Source organism: Crinia signifera, chromosome 4 (genome assembly GCF_055691185.1).
Source record: "Crinia signifera chromosome 4, ASM5569118v1, whole genome shotgun sequence".
NCBI classification, from domain to species: domain Eukaryota; kingdom Metazoa; phylum Chordata; class Amphibia; order Anura; family Myobatrachidae; genus Crinia; species Crinia signifera.
The window spans coordinates 196556750-196577221 of NC_139220.1; the positions used below are offsets into that span (position 1 = coordinate 196556750).

Below are 20472 nucleotides of genomic sequence, written 5' to 3' on the forward strand. Positions count from 1 at the left end.
TTAAGAACAAATTTGTACTGAGCTCAGATCAGAATAAGGCCCTTCGTTTTGACAACTTCTTACAAGTTCTTAAAAATCATCTAGTGTGCACCCACTACATTGCCAGCAATACCCACTCACTCCCGTGGGTCACTAGTGATGTATGGTCCTGCTCCTTCCCTTCCTGCGTCATCGCTTCCGGCACAGGCAAGTGTGTATGCACTTGCCGATGCTGGCTACCCCTCCCAATGCTGGCTACCCCTCCAGTAATGATGTTGAGCATCTTATAATTATTATTGTATACAGTTTGGATGCCATGAAATTTGGAACCACAGAGTTACAGCAGTAACGGGCAGCATAGTTAAAGTGTCCATGGTGTGTAGACACAATGTAATTCCAGGCCTGAGTTTGCTCTCCCGGATATCAAGGTTCACATTACTGTGATAAGTAACTGGTGTATCAAGGACTTTTCTCATATACCAGTGTGTGTGTGTGTGTGCACTGCAAGGAGCTTCCGAGAAACGTACTCCCACTCTCAGTTGTGTGTTTATTAGTTTATGCTGATAAAAGGTTATATTTTATTGCTTGTTATACAATCCAGAATTACTCATGAGATTAGAATGATGCCTGGTACGGAAAATCAGCTTATTTTGAGCACAAATATGTTTGGAACAAACTTCATTGCATCTAAAAATAAAAGGATTTGGAAAAAAAAAAATAGAATTAATCCAAATCTTTTCCAAATAATTGCCACTAAGTCTGTGTTACATACAAATGTGTCCTAATTCACATGACATTTGTGTGGTATCTGATGCATGGAGTGACTAAGGGCCTGATTCAGAGAGGGATGTAGGTACTCCGTTGTATGCAAATTCCCGGTACTATGGGTGCAGCAACGCCAACCACATCTGAATCATTACTTTATTTCTAATTGCCAGAAACCGCCTCCATTTTCTTACCATATCCATCAGTAATTATTCAACTATAGAATGCATTTTAGCTGGTCACTTGTGTCCATATTTTTGAACCCCCTTAAAGCATAAATAATAGGAACATGGGTAAATGAATGCTGTTAGTAATTGCCATTTTCCTTGTTCTTTCCCTTCAGCTTTCCAGTAATGATTAATATTTATGATTAATTTGATAGTATCACATACAGCACATTCTTTATCTCTAATTAATTGGGGTCAATTTAATTAGGGACAAAGTGGACAAATTGCCCTTGAAACAGCGAATAAAAACCAGCAATGACACACAAACTCGCCCTGTTCCCTACCCACTCTCGCACTGGACCATATGGGGCTGCAGTCTGACGGTACTAAAGTTTGACATAGAGGGAGTTATTCTGATTCACTCGGAAAGGCACAATCACTCTCTAATGGACAAAACCATGTGCACTGCAGGTGGGGCTGATGTAACACATACCTCCCAACTTTGCCAGTTTAGCGGGGCGACGAATTTTTTGGGGTGTGGCCTAATTTGGGGGCGTGGCCTACACTTACGGCTCTCCCGTGAGGCCACGCCCTCATTTTGCCGCTATGGGGGCATGACCCAGAGGCTCTGTGAGCCTCTAGCCATGCCCCCAGCCCCTTGGCTGCAGGAATAGACGCTGTGCGCGTGTGCACAGCGTTTATTCCCCGCTGCTTAGCAGCTGACAGGGGGGACTCCCAACAGCCTCCCCACACCGCGGGACACTGCCGCCCGCGGGTGGGACAGCGGGACAGGCCCTGATAATCGGGACTGTCCCGCTAAAATCGGGACTGTTGGGAGGTATGTGTAACATGTGCAGAGAGAGTTAGCTCCTAGTTTAAATGACATCATTTTGATTGTGTTTATCTGTGCTCTGGTAACATCCTGTGCCTCCTTCTCTCTCCTCACATACAGCATATGCTAAGAGTGTGACCTGTTTTATCCATTCATTTTTCTGTACCAACCCTGTCAGGCTGTCACAAATGTAGTGACAGCACTGAGCGGTAAAAGAAGGTGCTCAGTCGCCTCTGGGATGAGCTCCGGCAATGTACGGCACCTCTCTGTAGACTCCAGTGTTAGAAGAATTTAACACACGGGAGTCCACAGAGAGCCATGCAGACACCGCACGCTGCTGGAATTCAGCCCGGAGGTGATGGAGCACTTATTTTTATTCAAATACAGTAAGATACCCCAGGGTGCAGGGGATGCAGCTGCTATGGGGCCCAGCGGCTGGGGGGGCCTGAGGCCCCAGCAGGCAGTCCCCAGCACCCTATATCACTGTCCTGTGCTCCTTTTCAGGCTATGAGTCTGCAGGGGTAGTGTGCAGACCCGAAGTTGTGAGATGCTGCCAAAAGGGAGAAGCAGAGGTAGTGCCAGGGTGACCCGAGATGGCCAATTGGAGACACGGCGCAGAGGAGGAAACGAGTCACCCTGCGCTGCCCATAGGCGGGGAACCCGATGGGAGGAAGAAACAAGGCACCCGGCACCAATGGGCGGGGAACCCGGGGTGCGGAGGATCTAACAAGGCACCCAGCGTCGGGAGGAAGGAAAACGGCACATGGCGCCGGTGAGGAGGGGACCCAGCGCCGGTAGGAGAGAGAGCAAATGACCCAGCACTGTCAGATGTATACAGGTAATTAATTTGTATTGAGGAGGACACACACACAGTCCCTGTCTGCCTGTCACAACCCTTTCAAACCCCTACTCTCTCTCCTCTCCCTTCTCCCCCTCTTCTTTCCCTTCTACCCCTCTCCATTCTTCCCGTCCCTCCCCCTTTCCCTTTCTCCCCTATCCCACCACTCCTTTCTTCCACCTCATCTCCCTGCTCCACTGTCCTCCCCCCTCCTCTGCCCCCCCATCCTATCTCCGCTCTCTATCTTTACCCTCCCTCTCTCTCCCCCATCCCTTTCCTCTCTTTAGCCCCGTACACATGGGGTGATTTAAGCACATATCGCAGAAGATATGGTTGCTCAGTGTGTACAGGGCAACGGTCACTAAGAGTGTGCGCTAGCGACCAGCTGTGCGACACGTGGCTTTCCCATTCAGCGTGTCTCGTTTGTTGCTGCGATTTGGTCGCTGAGCATTATTAAGTAAAAATTGCACATCGACAAAATCGCTCCATGTGTATGGAACTTTTCTCTATTGCCCTGCTCTCTCTGCCCTTTCTTTCTCCTCTATCTCTCCTCTCCACATTTTTTTCTTTCTCTCTCTCTCTCTCTGATGGTCTCTACCTGGCACTGTCTCTCCCTGACACCCTCTATCTCTTTTCTGTCTCCCCCTTTGGCTCCCTTACACCCCCTCTGCCACTTTTTCTCCCAGTCACTCTTTTTTTCTGTGTGGGCAGGATGCTCTAAACTGAAAATGCTGTAGAAACTCCTTTATCAAGGTTTTTACCACATTTTCATATGCTCTCAAGCCGCTCCATCGGGGCACCGCTGCAGCGGGAAATGCCAGTTGCGGCGAGAAGCCTATGGGCTTCCCTACGCAGTGCTGTGTGATGGGTCCTTCACGGATCCCTCTCAGCATGCACATGAGTGACTCCCGGGTCTCAGACCTGGAAGTTCAGGGACAGTGCTCCATAGCAAAGGACAGTTCTTATCGCAAGAGCTGTCCTTTGCGTTACTAACTGTTAGTACATATGCGATTAGTAAGAATGCGGTGGTCAGCGGAGAGGTGCGGCGGATGTTAGAGCATCCCACCCGCTATCCCTGACACCCTCATTCGCTTACTGATTCCCTGCATATTGCAGTATATGTGATTACCAGAAAATCCTGTGTTAAAAAACAGGGGATGTGGGCTCATAGGGACAGTCTAGGATCAGGGACTCCGGTGATGGCTCAGGGCCGCTAGGCTGTGTGGCATTGTAAATCACATGACACTGCGTCAGATAAATCACATGTGATTTATCTGACGCAAATTGGATGTAGAAAACGGCACATCAAGTGTCAAATTGTATGTAGGCCTCCTGGGAAGCTGCTGGGGAAGTTCAAGGGAAATCAGATGCAATTTACAGGTCAGATAAATCTTACTAGTGTATGGGGGCCTTAAAACAATAAATTTCTCCATTGTGAGACGAATAAAGGAATTCTATCTAAACATTGTAATCACCATGGACTCACACTAGAAATGTAGTTCTGTCTTAAGGTGCCCACACACTAGAACGATTTTTGGGCCGATTGGCCGATTTTCGATAAATCGGCCGATATTTACAGATAATCGGTCAAAAATCGGTCGAAAATCGGCCGATGCTCGCTCCCGTGGATCTTTTGCTAAATCTTCTGATCTTACGTGCTGCACAAAAGATCAGAAGATTTAACAAAAGATCCATAGGAACGCACACGGGATCTTAAGAAAAATCTTTGGTAAAGATGTGCGCTTGCCTGAAATCTTTTGTCCAGATTGGACAAAAGATTTGAAGGCTAATTTATGCGCACATCTTAAGATCGCAGATCTTTCTAGTGTGTGGGCACCTTTAGATTTTTTTCCTCCAACCTACATACCTCCCAGAATAAATATTTGTTTAATCCACAGAGGTATATTCTATTCTGTTTTACTAACATATAAATCACATCACTATGGGCTCAGAATCTACACTTTGAATGATTAGTGCCCGTTAGGAACATGTTGTGAAAGTCTAGGTGCACACACGCCATTTTGTGATAGTATGGCCGCCATTTTGGTTCGCAGAGTTGCGCAAATAAAGTTTCCATACCCGAGTACGTGTGACAATGTGGACCAGAAGAGTAGACATACTATCACACATAAATTCATAATAACACACTTACACGAAATGATATATAGTTAAAAGGTTTAGAACGCCACACATAGCTTAGTTAGCCCTGCACACACCTGATTGTATCGTGTTTAGTACCGTTCCGCTCAGCTCATCATGCAAAGTATTCCGGTCATTGCGAATATTTCGCAATGTACACTGTCCGATAGTTATGGATAAAATCCATATTCCAGAGACAGTTTCTGTTGTAAATAGTTAACAAAGGAAACTAGCTCAAACCGGTTCTTATCCTTGCTGACGCCGAAACCACCAAACAAAGGACTCTTAAAGTTCACTCCCCTGCACCTGGTCAGACCAGGTACAACGTCTAACCCCCAATCACAGTGGACCGGACATATGATCTCTGGCCAATGAGAATGGCCTTTGACCTCCCCCTTCTGACCCTATAAGATAGGCGACCCAGAGCAGCCAGGGTCTCTTCGGCACAACTACCTTCCCTGGACCTTCCTACCGGACTATCGCTCATTCCTGAACGATAGTGAGCTCTGACCGGACTGCGCTTCGCATACTAGATGACCACGGTAAACGGTTGCATTTTCACGGTATTTATCCTTGTAGTATTGTTGGCTGGTTGTGTCTTGTATTATTGTATTCTTTCCCCTTAGCAGAGAGTGTTTAGTATTCATTGTTATTGTATTGTATCACTTGTTATACCTGTTTATTCTTAATTCTGTAACCCCCTTTTGTCCATTAGGGACTTTAATACAATCTCTTTATGGAGTTCTAACCTCCTTATTTCTATTCCGTGGTCGTGTCTAGTTATTCGCATAATAGCGATAAGGTACATTAAGGACTCTGTCCTTACATTGCGGACTCTGTCCTTTAAGGTATATTCTCACAATTGGAGACAAGTCCTGCGAAAGGATCTCTTATTAAGGTATCGGTTCTTGGTGTATAACATACAATAGACTGTACGCTGCGCTGCGCTACGTTTTGTTCGCACGCAGTTAGGTATAAAGGGTAAGCAGGTTACGGACACATTACGTAACCTGCGCTTTCCACTTATTGTCTCCTTGGTCATATCATATCAGCATTAACAATTGGGGGCACGTCCGTCCGCTCCACATTCCAGAACTCAGTACCAGGCGTGCGACCCGACCTATACCAGCAAAAGGGTGGAAGTATTATCCATTGCTGGATAGGCCAGGTCCACGGCGGTGCGGGGTTCGGGAAGTGCTAGCGCTGAACCCGGAGCACAATGAGTGAAAGCCACGTGTTTAAAAGCATATATTAAGTGTTTAATAAACTGTACTTCTGCCTGCCACAAGTAGTTTAACGGGGTATAGTGTATTGAGTTGCTTGTTCATTACAGTATATGTACCACGTGCGATAAGGTTCGCACACGTGGAATCTGTGTTTATTATAGTACATAGAGGATCCCCTCTGTGCAAAACTATAATTGTTTATTGCTAGTTACCACAAAAACAGGGACTCCGCCACGTGGCGACAAGTCCTGGGCCTTTTGCAGTAACGTAAAGCGTCTATTGTGTATTACGCAAGGTGCGCGCGCACGTGCCCACATCGGGAAAGTTTCGCATCTTTGTACGTGGTTTACGGATTAAGTACAGGATTTATTTCGCATCTTGATACGTAACTCTCGGACAGAGTTAAGGGATTTATTCCACATTTAGGCGCAATTACTGCGTATAGCGAAACCCGAGCGCAACCTTGCAAATACACTATAGAACACGTGGGTGGCCGATTCATCGGCGGCCTGTGAACAACGCACGTACACACGTGGCTGTTCATTGGTACTGCACATGCAGCACACATAGGAATTAAGAGGTGAACAGTAATAAACCACTAGCTTTATTTAAACAGTATAGTAATATACTGCGAATGAAGCGGTGATTAATAAAAGAAAATAAGTTTTTTTTCTTTTTGTTCATTTTCTCATAAGCAAGCAACTCAAGCATTATTTTAATAGATTCCTATAGTTTATTATAAGGGATTTATACCTGCATAAGAATCTAGTGAAAAGCTACCGGCCTGGGAAAATTTTCTGTACAGAAATATTTCAAAAATTAGCATAAGACCAAGGTGTAACTAGCGCCCAGTGTGAAAAATAACTGAGGCGAACGGGTGTGTGACGGCACGACTCAGCGCAGTGTAGTCCAGTGTAGGACAGTCCAGTTAGGACCGGGTTCACGTGACGACGTGCCCATAGGAACTGCCCCTTCAGTGGAATTAATTCCGCTAGGAGGGTACAAGAAGATATATCGGAACGCACTTGTTTCCGATTAGCTACTTTAGAAATCCGATTTTTGGGGGTATAGGAAAGCAAGTTTGTTATACCCTGGAAAAATTGTGCCGCATCAAGCAAGTTGGCTAGAAGTTCGCTGCTAGTTGAGAGCTTGGTGATTGAGTATCATACCTCGCATTGTGGGCTCTTCGCTTGATTGCGTCGAAGTGTCGCTGTGTGGAGAAGTGAGTGTTTGGGGAGCTCTCAGATAATTAATAACCCACCGATTATCTATTAAGCTGTGAACGTTTATTCCTGTAACTATGGGTAATAACGGGTCACGCTGTGATAACGTGCATGTTAGGGAGGAAGCAAGCCAGCCAAAAGGATCGGCTGCTTTTATTATGTGCAAGAAGCACGGTGAACTCGCAGTTGTTTACCAAAATAAATGGAGAAAAATGACACAAGGCAGCAAGTTAGAATTTCCCAGTGTTGGTAGCTTCGATCCAGAAATCTTATCGGCAGTAAAAGATGAAATATGCCTACTCTCCAGCCGTAAGGAGAGAGTGAAGCATATAGATATTCTTAAATTGTGGCAGAAGGAAGGACAGGAACAATGGGGAATCAAAGGTCTGGCAATATCGGACACAATCAGCCACAATAAAAATGCAACCGTTGCCGCAATAGAATCAACTCCCCCACCCCCATATGTGCCGAAGGGGTTAATGACTTATAAGAAAGACATAAGTAATAAGGTATCTGTTACTAATTTGTACCCTGTCTTACCCCCTTATAAGGAAACCCGAGAGGAGAACGAGCAGCTGTTGGCACTGGCCGTCTCCCATGCCCTTAACATGCTTGAGGGAAAGGCGCAACCCACTGCTGGGGTCCCAGCACAGGAGGAGGAGACGGCTGATGTCAACAGCATAGTATTAGACACAGGTAAGTACACACAACACAGCACAGAGATAGTTGCTCCTGGGATGTTGTCCAATGGTGCAGGGGGAATACAGATCCACCCTCTGCACACAGTGGAACCTCCTTGTGGACGGGGAGACGAGGATGAGGTAATGCCTGTAAAGGATAGTGACGTACACAATACATGGACACGATTGGAACGTCATTCAATCATCAAAAATTTCCCTGATCCCAGCAAAGATCTGGCAAAGTGTCAGAAATTTGTAAGGGAGCGAGGAAATTCAGATGAGCCCACCAATAAGGATTGGCGATACATGTTGAGAGCTTGCCTCCCTTCACATATAGATGTCCAGAAGTTCATTCGAGACAGTGGTGTGGAGGGCGATAAGATCTTAACTGAACAGGGCAACCAGGAAAATATACGCCTAATAAATATACAATTGGGTGTATATTTCCCAGGGACAGTTGAAAATACCCTAGGGTTCACCATCACACAGAAAGATGGTGAGTCCACCAGCGGATATTTCAACCGTGCTTTACAGGCGTTGCCAAAACACTCTGGTATCCACAGCCCCAGGGACAACATACATCTTAAGGGAGGGATTGTCTCTGTGCTGATACAAGGTCCTAGGAAAAATCTGAGAACCAACATAAAAACCATTCACCCCAACTTCAGACAGATGTCAGTACGCACTTTAAAGAAATCTGCTGTTGATCTGGACAAACAACTTATGACAGAAAGACAAAACCAAATGGTATGTTTCAAATGTGGAAACAAAGGACACATAGCCAGACATTGCAGGGTAAGTAACCATAGAAAACATAACACACATGTAAGTAACTGGGAGACACGATGAGGGAAGACAAGTAGGTCTCAACACATAGCCAACGCTGCCCTAAGCATGACACACATATGCAAACAGGGAGTAGGACACACATACACCCCACATCCAGGTAACATAAGACAATATCTGAGGGAGGAGCCTCAGATATGGGTAAGTGGAATAGTTTAAATATAAAGGTTTTTTTTTTTGTATCTAACCCGTTAACAACATTCCCTCCTGGTCTAGGTTGTGTCAAGCAATTAGTAGCAGCAATTGGGGTAACAGGAAAAATACAGCATTACCCACTGACGAAACCAGCAGATGTTACAAGCGGGCCTCTGCATACCAAACACTTTTTTTGTTGGCTGCAGCGGCCCGACTAACCTCCTGGGTAGAGATTTACTATGTAAAATGGGATGTGTCATCTATTGCACCCCTGATGGGGTATTTCTGGACACTCCTAGAAATCTTACACAAGAAGTGCAAGATATGCTGGACAGTCCTCAGAGGCTAATGTTGTATTCCACTGTTATAGAGTCAAATCCATCTAAGGTAGCTAAAAACTACAGCACAAATACCGAGTTCCCTTTGAACTAAAGATGGGAAGGACACAGGATCAATGGCAACCATAGCTTCAATAGAAACCCTGTTAAAAACAGAAAGTATAGCGCCCCAAAGTACAGAATCACCATTCGAAATCTGAGGTTGAGCTGGAAAAATACCCAGTGAAATAACAAGGTTCCCAAAAGAGAACTTTTAGCTAAATACCCCTAGACACAGCCCGTAGTCACAACCACACTGGGAAACAGAAAGAAAGGGAGGGCTTAAGAAGCAGAACAGGAGTTGACAAGGGTAAGAACCAAATAGTTGAGAGCCAATTCCCCCATAGTGCTAAATCCTGGCGTCCTCAAAATAAAAGAAAAATGTTTCTGTTGAAAATAAATGTACACATTACTGTCATTAATATCTTCTACCTTTTTTTTTTTTTTTGAGTTTTTCTCTCTCTCTTTTTCCAATTTTTTCTCCTTCCCCTACCCTTCTGTTCCAGAGACCCACAAATCATAGAAAAACAGTTCGAAGAATCTGTCGCACTCCCAGCAGAGAAATACCATTGTGAATATGCGGTACCCTGTAAAGCGAGTAGTCACAATATAGATATTTTTCAGTAAATTTTGAACAAAGTCCCAATAACTTTAAGCATTACTCCTAATGTTACCCAGGGCAACCACAGCCACCATCTTGTGAAAAACAGTCCAAGTAATGCACAAAGCATTCCCCTTCTACAAAGAATGAAAAGGGTTGTAAAACGCATTTACATATAAATAGGTGCAATCACAATACCCATGTCTTCACAGACAGATGTGGATAATAAAGAAGGAGAAACAGGCCTGACTACAGCCTTTTGCCATGGGTAAAACTGACACAAGAGACCATGTGATTTAGAATATTAGACCTGCTGAGGGGGCGACAGATATAGTGACGTAAGAAACCTGGTGATGCCAGCCTGACCAATGTCGTACTGCAGTGTGCAATTAAACCCTATTACTTAAGCACTTCATATTTGTCTACATAGTGGAGTTGCCATAGCACTACTGGTAAACAAAACTGAGAATGTGGTGTTGGGGTGTGTTTTAACTGTTTATGCTCCTCGTATAGTCTGGACACTCCTAAAATTCTGCCAAAACATGTGAAAAATATTCATCAGCCAAGTTCACTAAATGGGAACTTGCATTGATGTTACCATGAAAAATGGGTAATATTGTAAACCCAGCAACACTCTTACCAGGTGTGCCCACTAAGGCACAAAGGGTGGAGTGGTGCTGAGGTTGCTGGAATAGTGGAATTTAGTGGGAGCCGAGATGAATATGATTGCATGACATGTTTGAATCAGACCTTTGCAGCATGCCCCCAAAGGGTGGTAACAACCCATTGGAAGAGGTAATTCATTTTTTTCCGTTCTTTCCACAACACCGAGAGGGAAAATTGTACACTGGCTATACCGTAATAGATGGAAAAGGCATAGTAGAGGCTGAACCCATTGGACGTCTCACTCAGCAGCAGCAGTCTCATTAATAGTACTGCGAACTGAGAGAAAAACAGCCAATATTCATGCCGACTCCAAGTATGTTTGTTGGGGTAATACAAAAGATCTTAGGCCCTATGGCGCCTCAGATGTTTTGTTTTAGTAGCTGGCACTCCAGTGGCGCAAGCGTTGTAAGTTTAAAAGATTCTCGACAGTCACACAGCTGCCGGACAGAGTGGCTGTTATCAAGTGTAAAGCCCACATCTTCGATGAGGATTCAGTGTCACTTGATAATGAACATGCTGGCAAGGCAGCTGGGTGAGCCATGCGCTCTGCGGATAATGTTTGTGTTCCCCCTATAAATGTCAGTATATTCACATAGTAATACAAGATTTGTGTCCCCTGCAGGAGAAGCAGTCTGGATGCCGAAGGGATGTGGACAGGAATAGAAAGATGGACAAGGTAAACCAGTGACTCTAAGAACATGCCAAACTGTCAGGACGGAGATAGCCCATGGCCTGATTTGTCTTGACAGGGAAGGTATGTGAAAAAAAATTAGTCCAAAATTACTGGTGTGCCCACAGACAGGTAAGACGACAGAATCATGCCTTACTTGTCTGGGGGAAACAAACTGCAACGGCTGTTCCCACAGAGCCATCTCCACATCCCTCCTCCAGCAGGATCCTCTGCAGGTAATACAAAATTGGCTTTGTACAGTCCACTCTAGAAGCATTTAAGTTATTTATTTATTTTTATATATATATATGTTGACGTTTGTGTGTATAGATATGGCAGCCCAGAAGCACCCTTGAGTATGCAAATATATATAAAAGGTTTAAGTCATGTGTTAACCTTCAGGGACTGATGGTACACCCCATAATCTCTTTTTGTAGTAGTAAAATCACTCTCAGAACTCCACCTCACTGGTTCCCATCGAAACATTGCTTGGCGGGCAGCCACAGGTTATGGTAATCCCACAAGGAGATCCTAGACCACAAATGCAAGTGATGTATCCACACCTGGAAAACTGCAGCAAAAGGACTTTGTTGACACCTGTTGTGAACTGTCATAACCATGAACCAGGAGATGTTGTTGTTGTTTCCCCTGCTTTGCCATATACAGGTTGCTTGATAGACCTTTGGAAAGAACCACCCCAAAATCTTGTTGACCAGCACTACCTCAATAACAAAGTCGCAGAGAGAGAGATTCGGGTACGTTCGTCCTACTGCCAAAGGAACTGAAAACCAGAAGGTCCTTACACTCGAGGGCGAAAGAAAGAAATCGCTAAGAGGCACCATTTCGGGAGGACTGGAGAGCAGCTAAGGTCAAGCAACCTGTACAAGCTACAAAAGGGACTGTGACACACCCCACTGGTAACAGGTTGAAAGGATCACTAACAAAATTTTTCCTTTCTCAGTTTTCTCTACTGTTGTGGGTCCTATTCTTGTCTTTCCCCCCCCCACTATCCGTTCTCATCTTCCAAATCAAGGATACCGCCGCCGCCCTGCTGCCAGGCATTGGACGGACGATACAGAGTTCTGAGAGTGTGTTACCCGTCCCAGCTTAGGTTAAGGTAGAATCTATAAACTTGACACCTTACCCAGGACCGGATGTTTTAATACCATCATACTTAAAAGCATATCAAAAAGAGAGACAACAAAGAGTTCAAGAGTCTGTTGTCACAAACAATACCTACCAAAGGATGCCATATTTGTGAACGTGTATATGTTGTAACCACCCCTGTTTTTATTTTTATCCCTAAATTGTACATTATCCTTCGTGACCCTGAGTAGATTGTTCGATAAATGCGGCCCATCGTTTATCCATGATCCTGGATCGGCCGAGAGCAGATGGTTTACTCCCCTTATATGTTTATTTCATGTATCCCAATTTCTCTGTTAGGATTATGAATTTCTGTTTTGTCGTGTGAAATGTTTTGTAATGTAACAGTTTTATATTTACTGTTAAAGGGTGGACTGTGAAAGTCTAGGTGCACACACGCCATTTTGTGATAGTATGGCCGCCATTTTGGTTCGCAGAGTTGCGCAAATAAAGTTTCCATACCCGAGTACGTGTGACAATGTGGACCAGAAGAGTAGACATACTATCACACATAAATTCATAATAACACACTTACACGAAATGATATATAGTTAAAAGGTTTAGAACGCCACACATAGCTTAGTTAGCCCTGCACACACCTGATTGTATCGTGTTTAGTACCGTTCCGCTCAGCTCATCATGCAAAGTATTCCGGTCATTGCGAATATTTCGCAATGTACACTGTCCGATAGTTATGGATAAAATCCATATTCCAGAGACAGTTTCTGTTGTAAATAGTTAACAAAGGAAACTAGCTCAAACCGGTTCTTATCCTTGCTGACGCCGAAACCACCAAACAAAGGACTCTTAAAGTTCACTCCCCTGCACCTGGTCAGACCAGGTACAACGTCTAACCCCCAATCACAGTGGACCGGACATATGATCTCTGGCCAATGAGAATGGCCTTTGACCTCCCCCTTCTGACCCTATAAGATAGGCGACCCAGAGCAGCCAGGGTCTCTTCGGCACAACTACCTTCCCTGGACCTTCCTACCGGACTATCGCTCATTCCTGAACGATAGTGAGCTCTGACCGGACTGCGCTTCGCATACTAGATGACCACGGTAAACGGTTGCATTTTCACGGTATTTATCCTTGTAGTATTGTTGGCTGGTTGTGTCTTGTATTATTGTATTCTTTCCCCTTAGCAGAGAGTGTTTAGTATTCATTGTTATTGTATTGTATCACTTGTTATACCTGTTTATTCTTAATTCTGTAACCCCCTTTTGTCCATTAGGGACTTTAATACAATCTCTTTATGGAGTTCTAACCTCCTTATTTCTATTCCGTGGTCGTGTCTAGTTATTCGCATAATAGCGATAAGGTACATTAAGGACTCTGTCCTTACATTGCGGACTCTGTCCTTTAAGGTATATTCTCACAATTGGAGACAAGTCCTGCGAAAGGATCTCTTATTAAGGTATCGGTTCTTGGTGTATAACATACAATAGACTGTACGCTGCGCTGCGCTACGTTTTGTTCGCACGCAGTTAGGTATAAAGGGTAAGCAGGTTACGGACACATTACGTAACCTGCGCTTTCCACTTATTGTCTCCTTGGTCATATCATATCAGCATTAACAATGTCCCCAGAAACATTTCTATCTGCCTCCTGCAGCATCAGGTTGCTCAATGTACCTGGTGGAGAGAGGGGTGTAAATGTCAGTGTTCGGGTAATCTCACCTCTCCGATAAGGATACAGTAATTGATATCAGTGTAAACAAAAATCTAAATAGGTACACAATAACAATGATACAATATTGTTGTTGAAGTAGATTAACTGAACAATGACACATAATGTCATTAGAAGAAGCAATCAATGATTGACAATACTTGTTAACAGTCAGCATACAATAAAAGAGCAATATTACAGTTATGAATATGTTGACAATAGGTGGCACAAAACAGATGAGACAGATCATATGGGAACTTAACACCTGCTGAGTATATATTTTGACTCAAAATGGAGACAGAGATGGTTGATCCAGAATGGCATGCCTATCTGCTGTGCTCATGCAATTTGCATGAAATGGAGCCGGAATACAAAACTTAGAGGAAATATGGGTGATTCCAACACCTACATACATACATACATACATACATGTTTCAGCAGCAACTTCACTTCCTTATTCATGACATATTTGCTAATTTTTAAAAAGCATTTAAGGGACATAGTAATCAGAATGTAGAAAGAATAATGAATTGCAACTCGACATGACCTGCAATACCTATAGGCGTCTCTAGTTCCAGCCATGGGGGTGTCTATTGAGGCCTTCATCATGGATTTACTTATTCTAAAATATTTTCAAATACAGCCATGAGAGATAAGGCATGGAAAGCTGCAAATTTACTAAAGCCAAAACCACCAGAAGCTGTCAAGAAGCAAGACTTTAAGTATAGAAATCCCTGATTTATGAAGACATTTCAGAAACTGCCGCCAAAACCCTCTACATAAATGACCTGTACCAGGCATGTTTGTAAAAATAACCTAGATCTCTAAAATCTAAAAGTTTTTTTTTTTTTTTTAATAATTCATAATCATCCTTTAGCCTTTGAGATTAGAAGGATAGTGGAAATAAAAATGAGGAGGGGGAAAGGGGTTTAATGTCATGGGATCCTGCCAATTCTTCCCTTATCAGAGGCAACCTAGTCGGTGGAGTTAACAACACAATAGCATGAGGTACCCTACTATAAAGACACTAGATTGGTCAGATAACATAAGCCACAATTAGAATAGGGAGATGGTGCTGTGTTTTATTATTAACAAGCTATGAAATGAACAGTAAGAATCACAATAAAGCCTATTTATTATGACAACCATCAAGTCCAGGACCATTTTTAAAAACAACTTTAAAGATGGTCAGATATTCTGGAGGCAGACATGTTGGAAAGAATGCATAGCCGTTGATGCTAAGGCGGTATAAATAAATAACAGCCTAGACTGAACCCGAGGTATATTTAAATGTTCAGCATTGTGCACTATTTGTGTAACTAAGGCATGATAGATGCTAAATTAACTGTACACTACTACACAGTTTTTACGCGATTCTCTCAGACTGTCCTGGCTCCTGGCTAACAATACACAGAGAGGACACACAGGAAAGATAAATGCAGATGTATGAAATAGAACTTTGATAATCGCTCTGCATTTTGAAGGTCAGGTCATGTTTTTTAAATTATGTTAAAGATGGGAAGTGCCAAGTTTAAATATAGGTTTAAAGGCAAGGTATTGTATTTTAATACTATCCATACAATTTAACTTGGCTGTGCTGAATAAAACATACATTATTATTATAGAAATGTTTAATATAAAATATATTCAGCCTTCCGCCAAGATTTAAGAAGTGTTGGCTTAATTGATACAAATCTACCAAGGTTTGCTCTGAGGGTTACAATAAAACATTATCTAGATACTCTTGGGCCTCCCTTCGCATCATACGCTCATATCGGTAAAATCTGTCCTTAATGTTTCAGTTTGTTAAAGCAGATAGTCAATCAATGCCAGTGTTTCTTTTTCCCTAGTAAAACTGTGCAACAGTGATCCTCTGCCACCATTCCAGGGGGGACAAATTACTCTGTTGCTGGCCTTGACTAGTAATTTATGATTGCTTTCACCTGTATTGAAACTCTTTTCTTATCAATTAACATGTTCAAAACAGGTGATGGCATCATAAATGACTAGGGAAGTCCAGGAACAGTATTGTGACCCTCCTGGGGAGGGTCATGTTGGGTGGTATGTAGTGCGTGATGCCTAGTGTTACTATGCCTCTGGCAGCAATTCCCATTCTGGAATATCATTCCCTAAATGTTTTACCTTAAATTGATTAGATATTTTCTTTCTCTCATAGTGGTATAAAGTAGAAGATTACAAATAACTCATGGCTCTTTTTCCTGAATTCCTTTGATGTTGTTAATTTGTAAATTGATGAAGATCTTCTATTTATTGCCATGGAAATCATAATGGTTTTGAAAAGTATATTTATTTAATTCTTTAAGATTTTCATTGTATGTTACTGGTATACTGGAAGTAGTGCAAATTAACGCTTTCCCTTTGAAGGCAAATACAGTATATGCATTATGTTTACTACATCTTTATAAATGCCAGCTAACAATACAAGTCACATCTTGTGTCATAGTGAGGGTCACATTATTACGAGGGTAGTGTATAAATTATATATAGTAATGCACTTTCATGGGTCAGACCCGATGCCCTCGGGAACGCGCATTGGGTCCTACAGCATGTCAGTCACATCAAATTTTGACGGATTAATTGGCCCGATCCGTCTGAATCGGGTCAAATCTGACAAAATCTCACAAGTGTATGGGGGCCCTTATTGGTGAGCAGAATTTTCAAAGAGGGTGGAAAGACAGCCCTGCACATCAAGAACATCTACAAGGTTTGAATTATTTTCAAATGTACACCAGCCGCCTGTCTATTGTTATATTTTGGAAATCAGATTCTTGTATGTATCCTATTGGCACCTACAGCATATGTTGTCATGTTACTGCTTGCCTGGGGTAGTCATTGATGTTTTTGTTATTCATTTTACAAAGAAGGATTCTTTTTATCACATCAAAGATAAGAAAGTTTGTGTTACCAACAGAAGCGTGACCTGAATGGTAAAATGAGACATGCTCAGCTGTGTAGGCTCACCGGTAACAATGATAATGCATGAATTGTAGCTTCAATAGGTGGAATCTGTGGGTTGTGCTATCAGATGACACCAATTTGCACTAGTAGTAATGGGGCCTACACACAGGGGATTTCAGGGCATTTTCTAAGTGATCTGACTTAGGACCTTATTCGGGTCCTTTCGCAGATTGCCTGCGTTTGCACGGGGTCCGATGGTTGCGCTGTGCGCATGCACATGGGCATTTCTGTGCATACGCAGGGTTTGGGCACCTATGGCAAACAGTCTGTTCTCCGAGTGCACGCACTCAACACAGTTGGCGGAGGGGCGGAGAGGGGCATGGGGTGCCGGTCAGCCCCATTAACATATGGGAACACCTAGCATTTCATGTGTGTTCCGATGAGAACGCTGGGTGTTCGCATGCTAATGGGGGGGGCAGCTGACATCACCGGATGTCAGCCGCCCTCCCGTTTCCTCCCCCACATGCACACATATGTAAGGTTGCTCAGAGCACCTTTACATATGCATGCACCTTCCACATCTTTCAATGGTGGACGGTCATCAAAAAATGTTGGAGGTTCCCCCTGCCCTGCGATTGGATGTTACTGTGTAACTTCCATTCGCAGGCCTCTGCGAGCGAGTCGCCCTTGCAAATGGGTGGCAGCAGCAAGGCGGGGTGGCAGCTGTCCACCTAACCCATGTCGACATAGTGACCCAATCGACCTAATGACCGTATCTTTACTGGTGACCCAGTGACCGTATCCCGTACACACACACACACATTCATTCTAGGGTTAATTTTGTTGGGAGCCAATTAAACTAACAGTATATTTTTTGATTGTGAGAGTAATAAACAATAAAGGAATTACCTCTTTGGAAAGAGCAACATAATTGCGGAGTCCGAAACCTGTAGTCAGGACACAAAACCCTCTGGAGTGGTAACTTTACCAACTACGAGGTCTCTCTTCAATGGGCAGCAGTCACTAAGCCCTGCACATACTATGTGATAAAGGCAAATGATATGCATGAAAACAATATCGGTAATTATATAATTATATTATCGTGCATATATTTCAATGTGTACAATGCATGCCCCCGTGGGTCGTTATCGACCACCCTTATATACTGTGAGGTATATAAAGCCTGCCGGGATGCTGACGAGGATGTACTGTTCATTGTACTGTGTACAGTTCCTTAGCTCTGTGACTCCCCAGGAGAAGATGTGATCACAGGAGGACACAGACCATGCTGCAAGCTGCACTACTCCTACTGAGACTGCTGGAATGCCTAGGCAATTCCTGGGTAAAGCCCACACCAAAAGCCACCTTGCAGCAATTACTATTTTTCTTATTTTAATTAAGGCTATAAAATGACAATCACTTTATTAGAGCCGATGTATGTGTAAAGTTCAGCAGGATCAATTGCTGGGTCTTTGCTACAGACTAGTTTTTCTACATTTTGTGTACTACAACTTTTGAGATATTCTGCCAGCAATTGTCCGTTCTTCTCATCATTGCAAGATAATATTGTTTCCTAATGTAACTTCATACAGACTACATTTCTACACATTATAATGTACACTGTATGAGAGGCAACCTTCCCTAAAGGTGCCCACACACTAGAAAGATCTGCGATCTTAAGATATGTGTATAAATTAGCCTTGAAATCCTTTTATCCTTTCTGCACAAAAAATTTCAGGCAGGCGCACATCTATACCAAAGATTTCTCTTAAGAGTCGGGATGCTCTTACATCTGCAGCCCAGCTCCACCGTACATCGCCGCCCTTCGCATACATAATTATCGCATATGCTATACGCATGGATGTTATTCAGTGGCCAAATAGATATCCTACCATTTTCTTCTTCTTTTCTTGTACATTCAATGATATTTTGATATTGTGTTCAGTGCTTTACTCAGTAAAATGTATTTCTGAAAAAAACAAAAAACATTGAATTAATTTGTGTGATACTGTACACAGAGTGCACCACTAAAAAACAGCCCCTGCAACCCATTTGGGTCACCCCCGTCTTTGTCCTGTTGAGTAGATCCTGGGCACATTCTAGTAAATGTTTAGAAACACTGTATTATGTTCACAAGCTTCAAGAAGGAGATGAGTTGTTATGTGTGCACACTGCCTAAGACGTTCTGCTGCTGATGACTTATGATAGGGATTTCATACTGCGAAACAGCCTCCCCCTCTAATAAACACATTCATCATGCAGAGAAGAAAGCTGGGAGCACAGTACATTGCGTACTGACTAAATATTGTCCTAAGTAGCAACTCCTTGGATGATGATACAAGTCTCTCAAGGAGACACCATGCTTATAAATACTCTATGATCCCAGTTATTTTGTATTATACTACTGACAAATTTTAAGATTTATAAATGTAATTTGTTGCATTAAATCCTGCCAGTGTCCTGTTCTACATCATGGTCCTCATTTTATCTCTGAAAGGCTGAAAAAGGTGAGCTAATACCCAGGGTTTTAAGAGAGAAGGTGGTCTGATACAGTCTCTAAAGATGGCCACCTCCTTTATTTCACCAGCGGCCAGGCAGTGTAGTAACTTAGAGTTACGCAGGTGCTAGAAGACTCTAGAGCAGGGGTGGGGAACCTTTTGGGGTCCGAGGGCCATTTACATTGAGGCATAATGCCTCGGGGCCATTTAAAAAAAAAACGTACAAATCGTCCTGCGGCAGCCATCCCATGCTCCGACAGCTGCCGCAGGTTAAAAGTCGCCGGTCTGGCGGCTGTGCAGGGAGTCTCATAGAGGGGAAATCTTGCGAGAGGTCGGTAGCTCTCGCGAGATTTCCCCTGTATTAGACTCGCTGTACAGCCGTCGGGCGGGTGGGCAGGCCACAAAAACCGGCTCCGGGGGCTGTATACGCCAAGGTTCCCCACCGCTGCTCTAGAGCAATGCTAGAGTATTCTGCGCATGCCCAGAGTTCAGGGACAATGATGGGTTGCCCATTTTTCTGCTGAAACTCCCCTACCTGCTGTGCATGCAAAAAATACTCCATGAAATGGCTGCATCTTCACCTGAGGGGTTGGAGTGTAAGCTCTTTTGCATGGCTGCTGCCTCCCCCTGGATTTCTATGACCTCTTTTATTTTCTTAATCTGGACTGCAATGCTTGTGAGGTTAAAAGTTCATTGCTGCTCCTCCTCAGCCGTTGGACTGCTTTCCCTGCCTCACACTGTCTAATATTAGCCAGGACCAGGGAGTGGAGTAATGACACAGTGAGCTGCTGTTTGCTCACCATGGCCTTTTTTTGGATTTTTCGAAAACTGAAACTGAAAACTGTGTAATTGCCCCACTCACTAATATTTGCCAGCGCAAGTCTGGGGAGGCAGTCCAAGAGCAAAGGAGGAGCGATAAAGAGATCCTGAAGATAGAATATGCTTGTGAAGTCCAAAAGAGCTTAAAAGCCGCCAGTCCCCAGGTTAAGAGCTCATGGCACTTGCCCAGCTCCGCCCACCCTTGTCATACCACTGCTTGGCGGACAGAGAAGAGCAACACACAGCTGCTGCTTCTGCTTCTTCCTCTGAATGAG

General features: G+C 43.6%; 1 long non-coding RNA gene across 3 annotated transcripts in view; it reads right to left on the bottom strand.

The window, feature by feature from the left end:
* The window catches only part of LOC146074824 (uncharacterized), a 239579-nt gene that overhangs the window by 23285 nt on the left and 195822 nt on the right, over positions 1–20472 (bottom strand). For 2 of the 3 annotated variants that reach the window (XR_014473463.1, XR_014473461.1), the window contains exon 3: positions 18773–18849. This is a non-coding gene — a long non-coding RNA (uncharacterized LOC146074824). Of the gene's footprint in view, positions 1–17789; positions 17920–18772; positions 18850–20472 lie in introns of all 3 variants that reach the window. The other variant, XR_014473460.1, reaches the window with a different exon arrangement.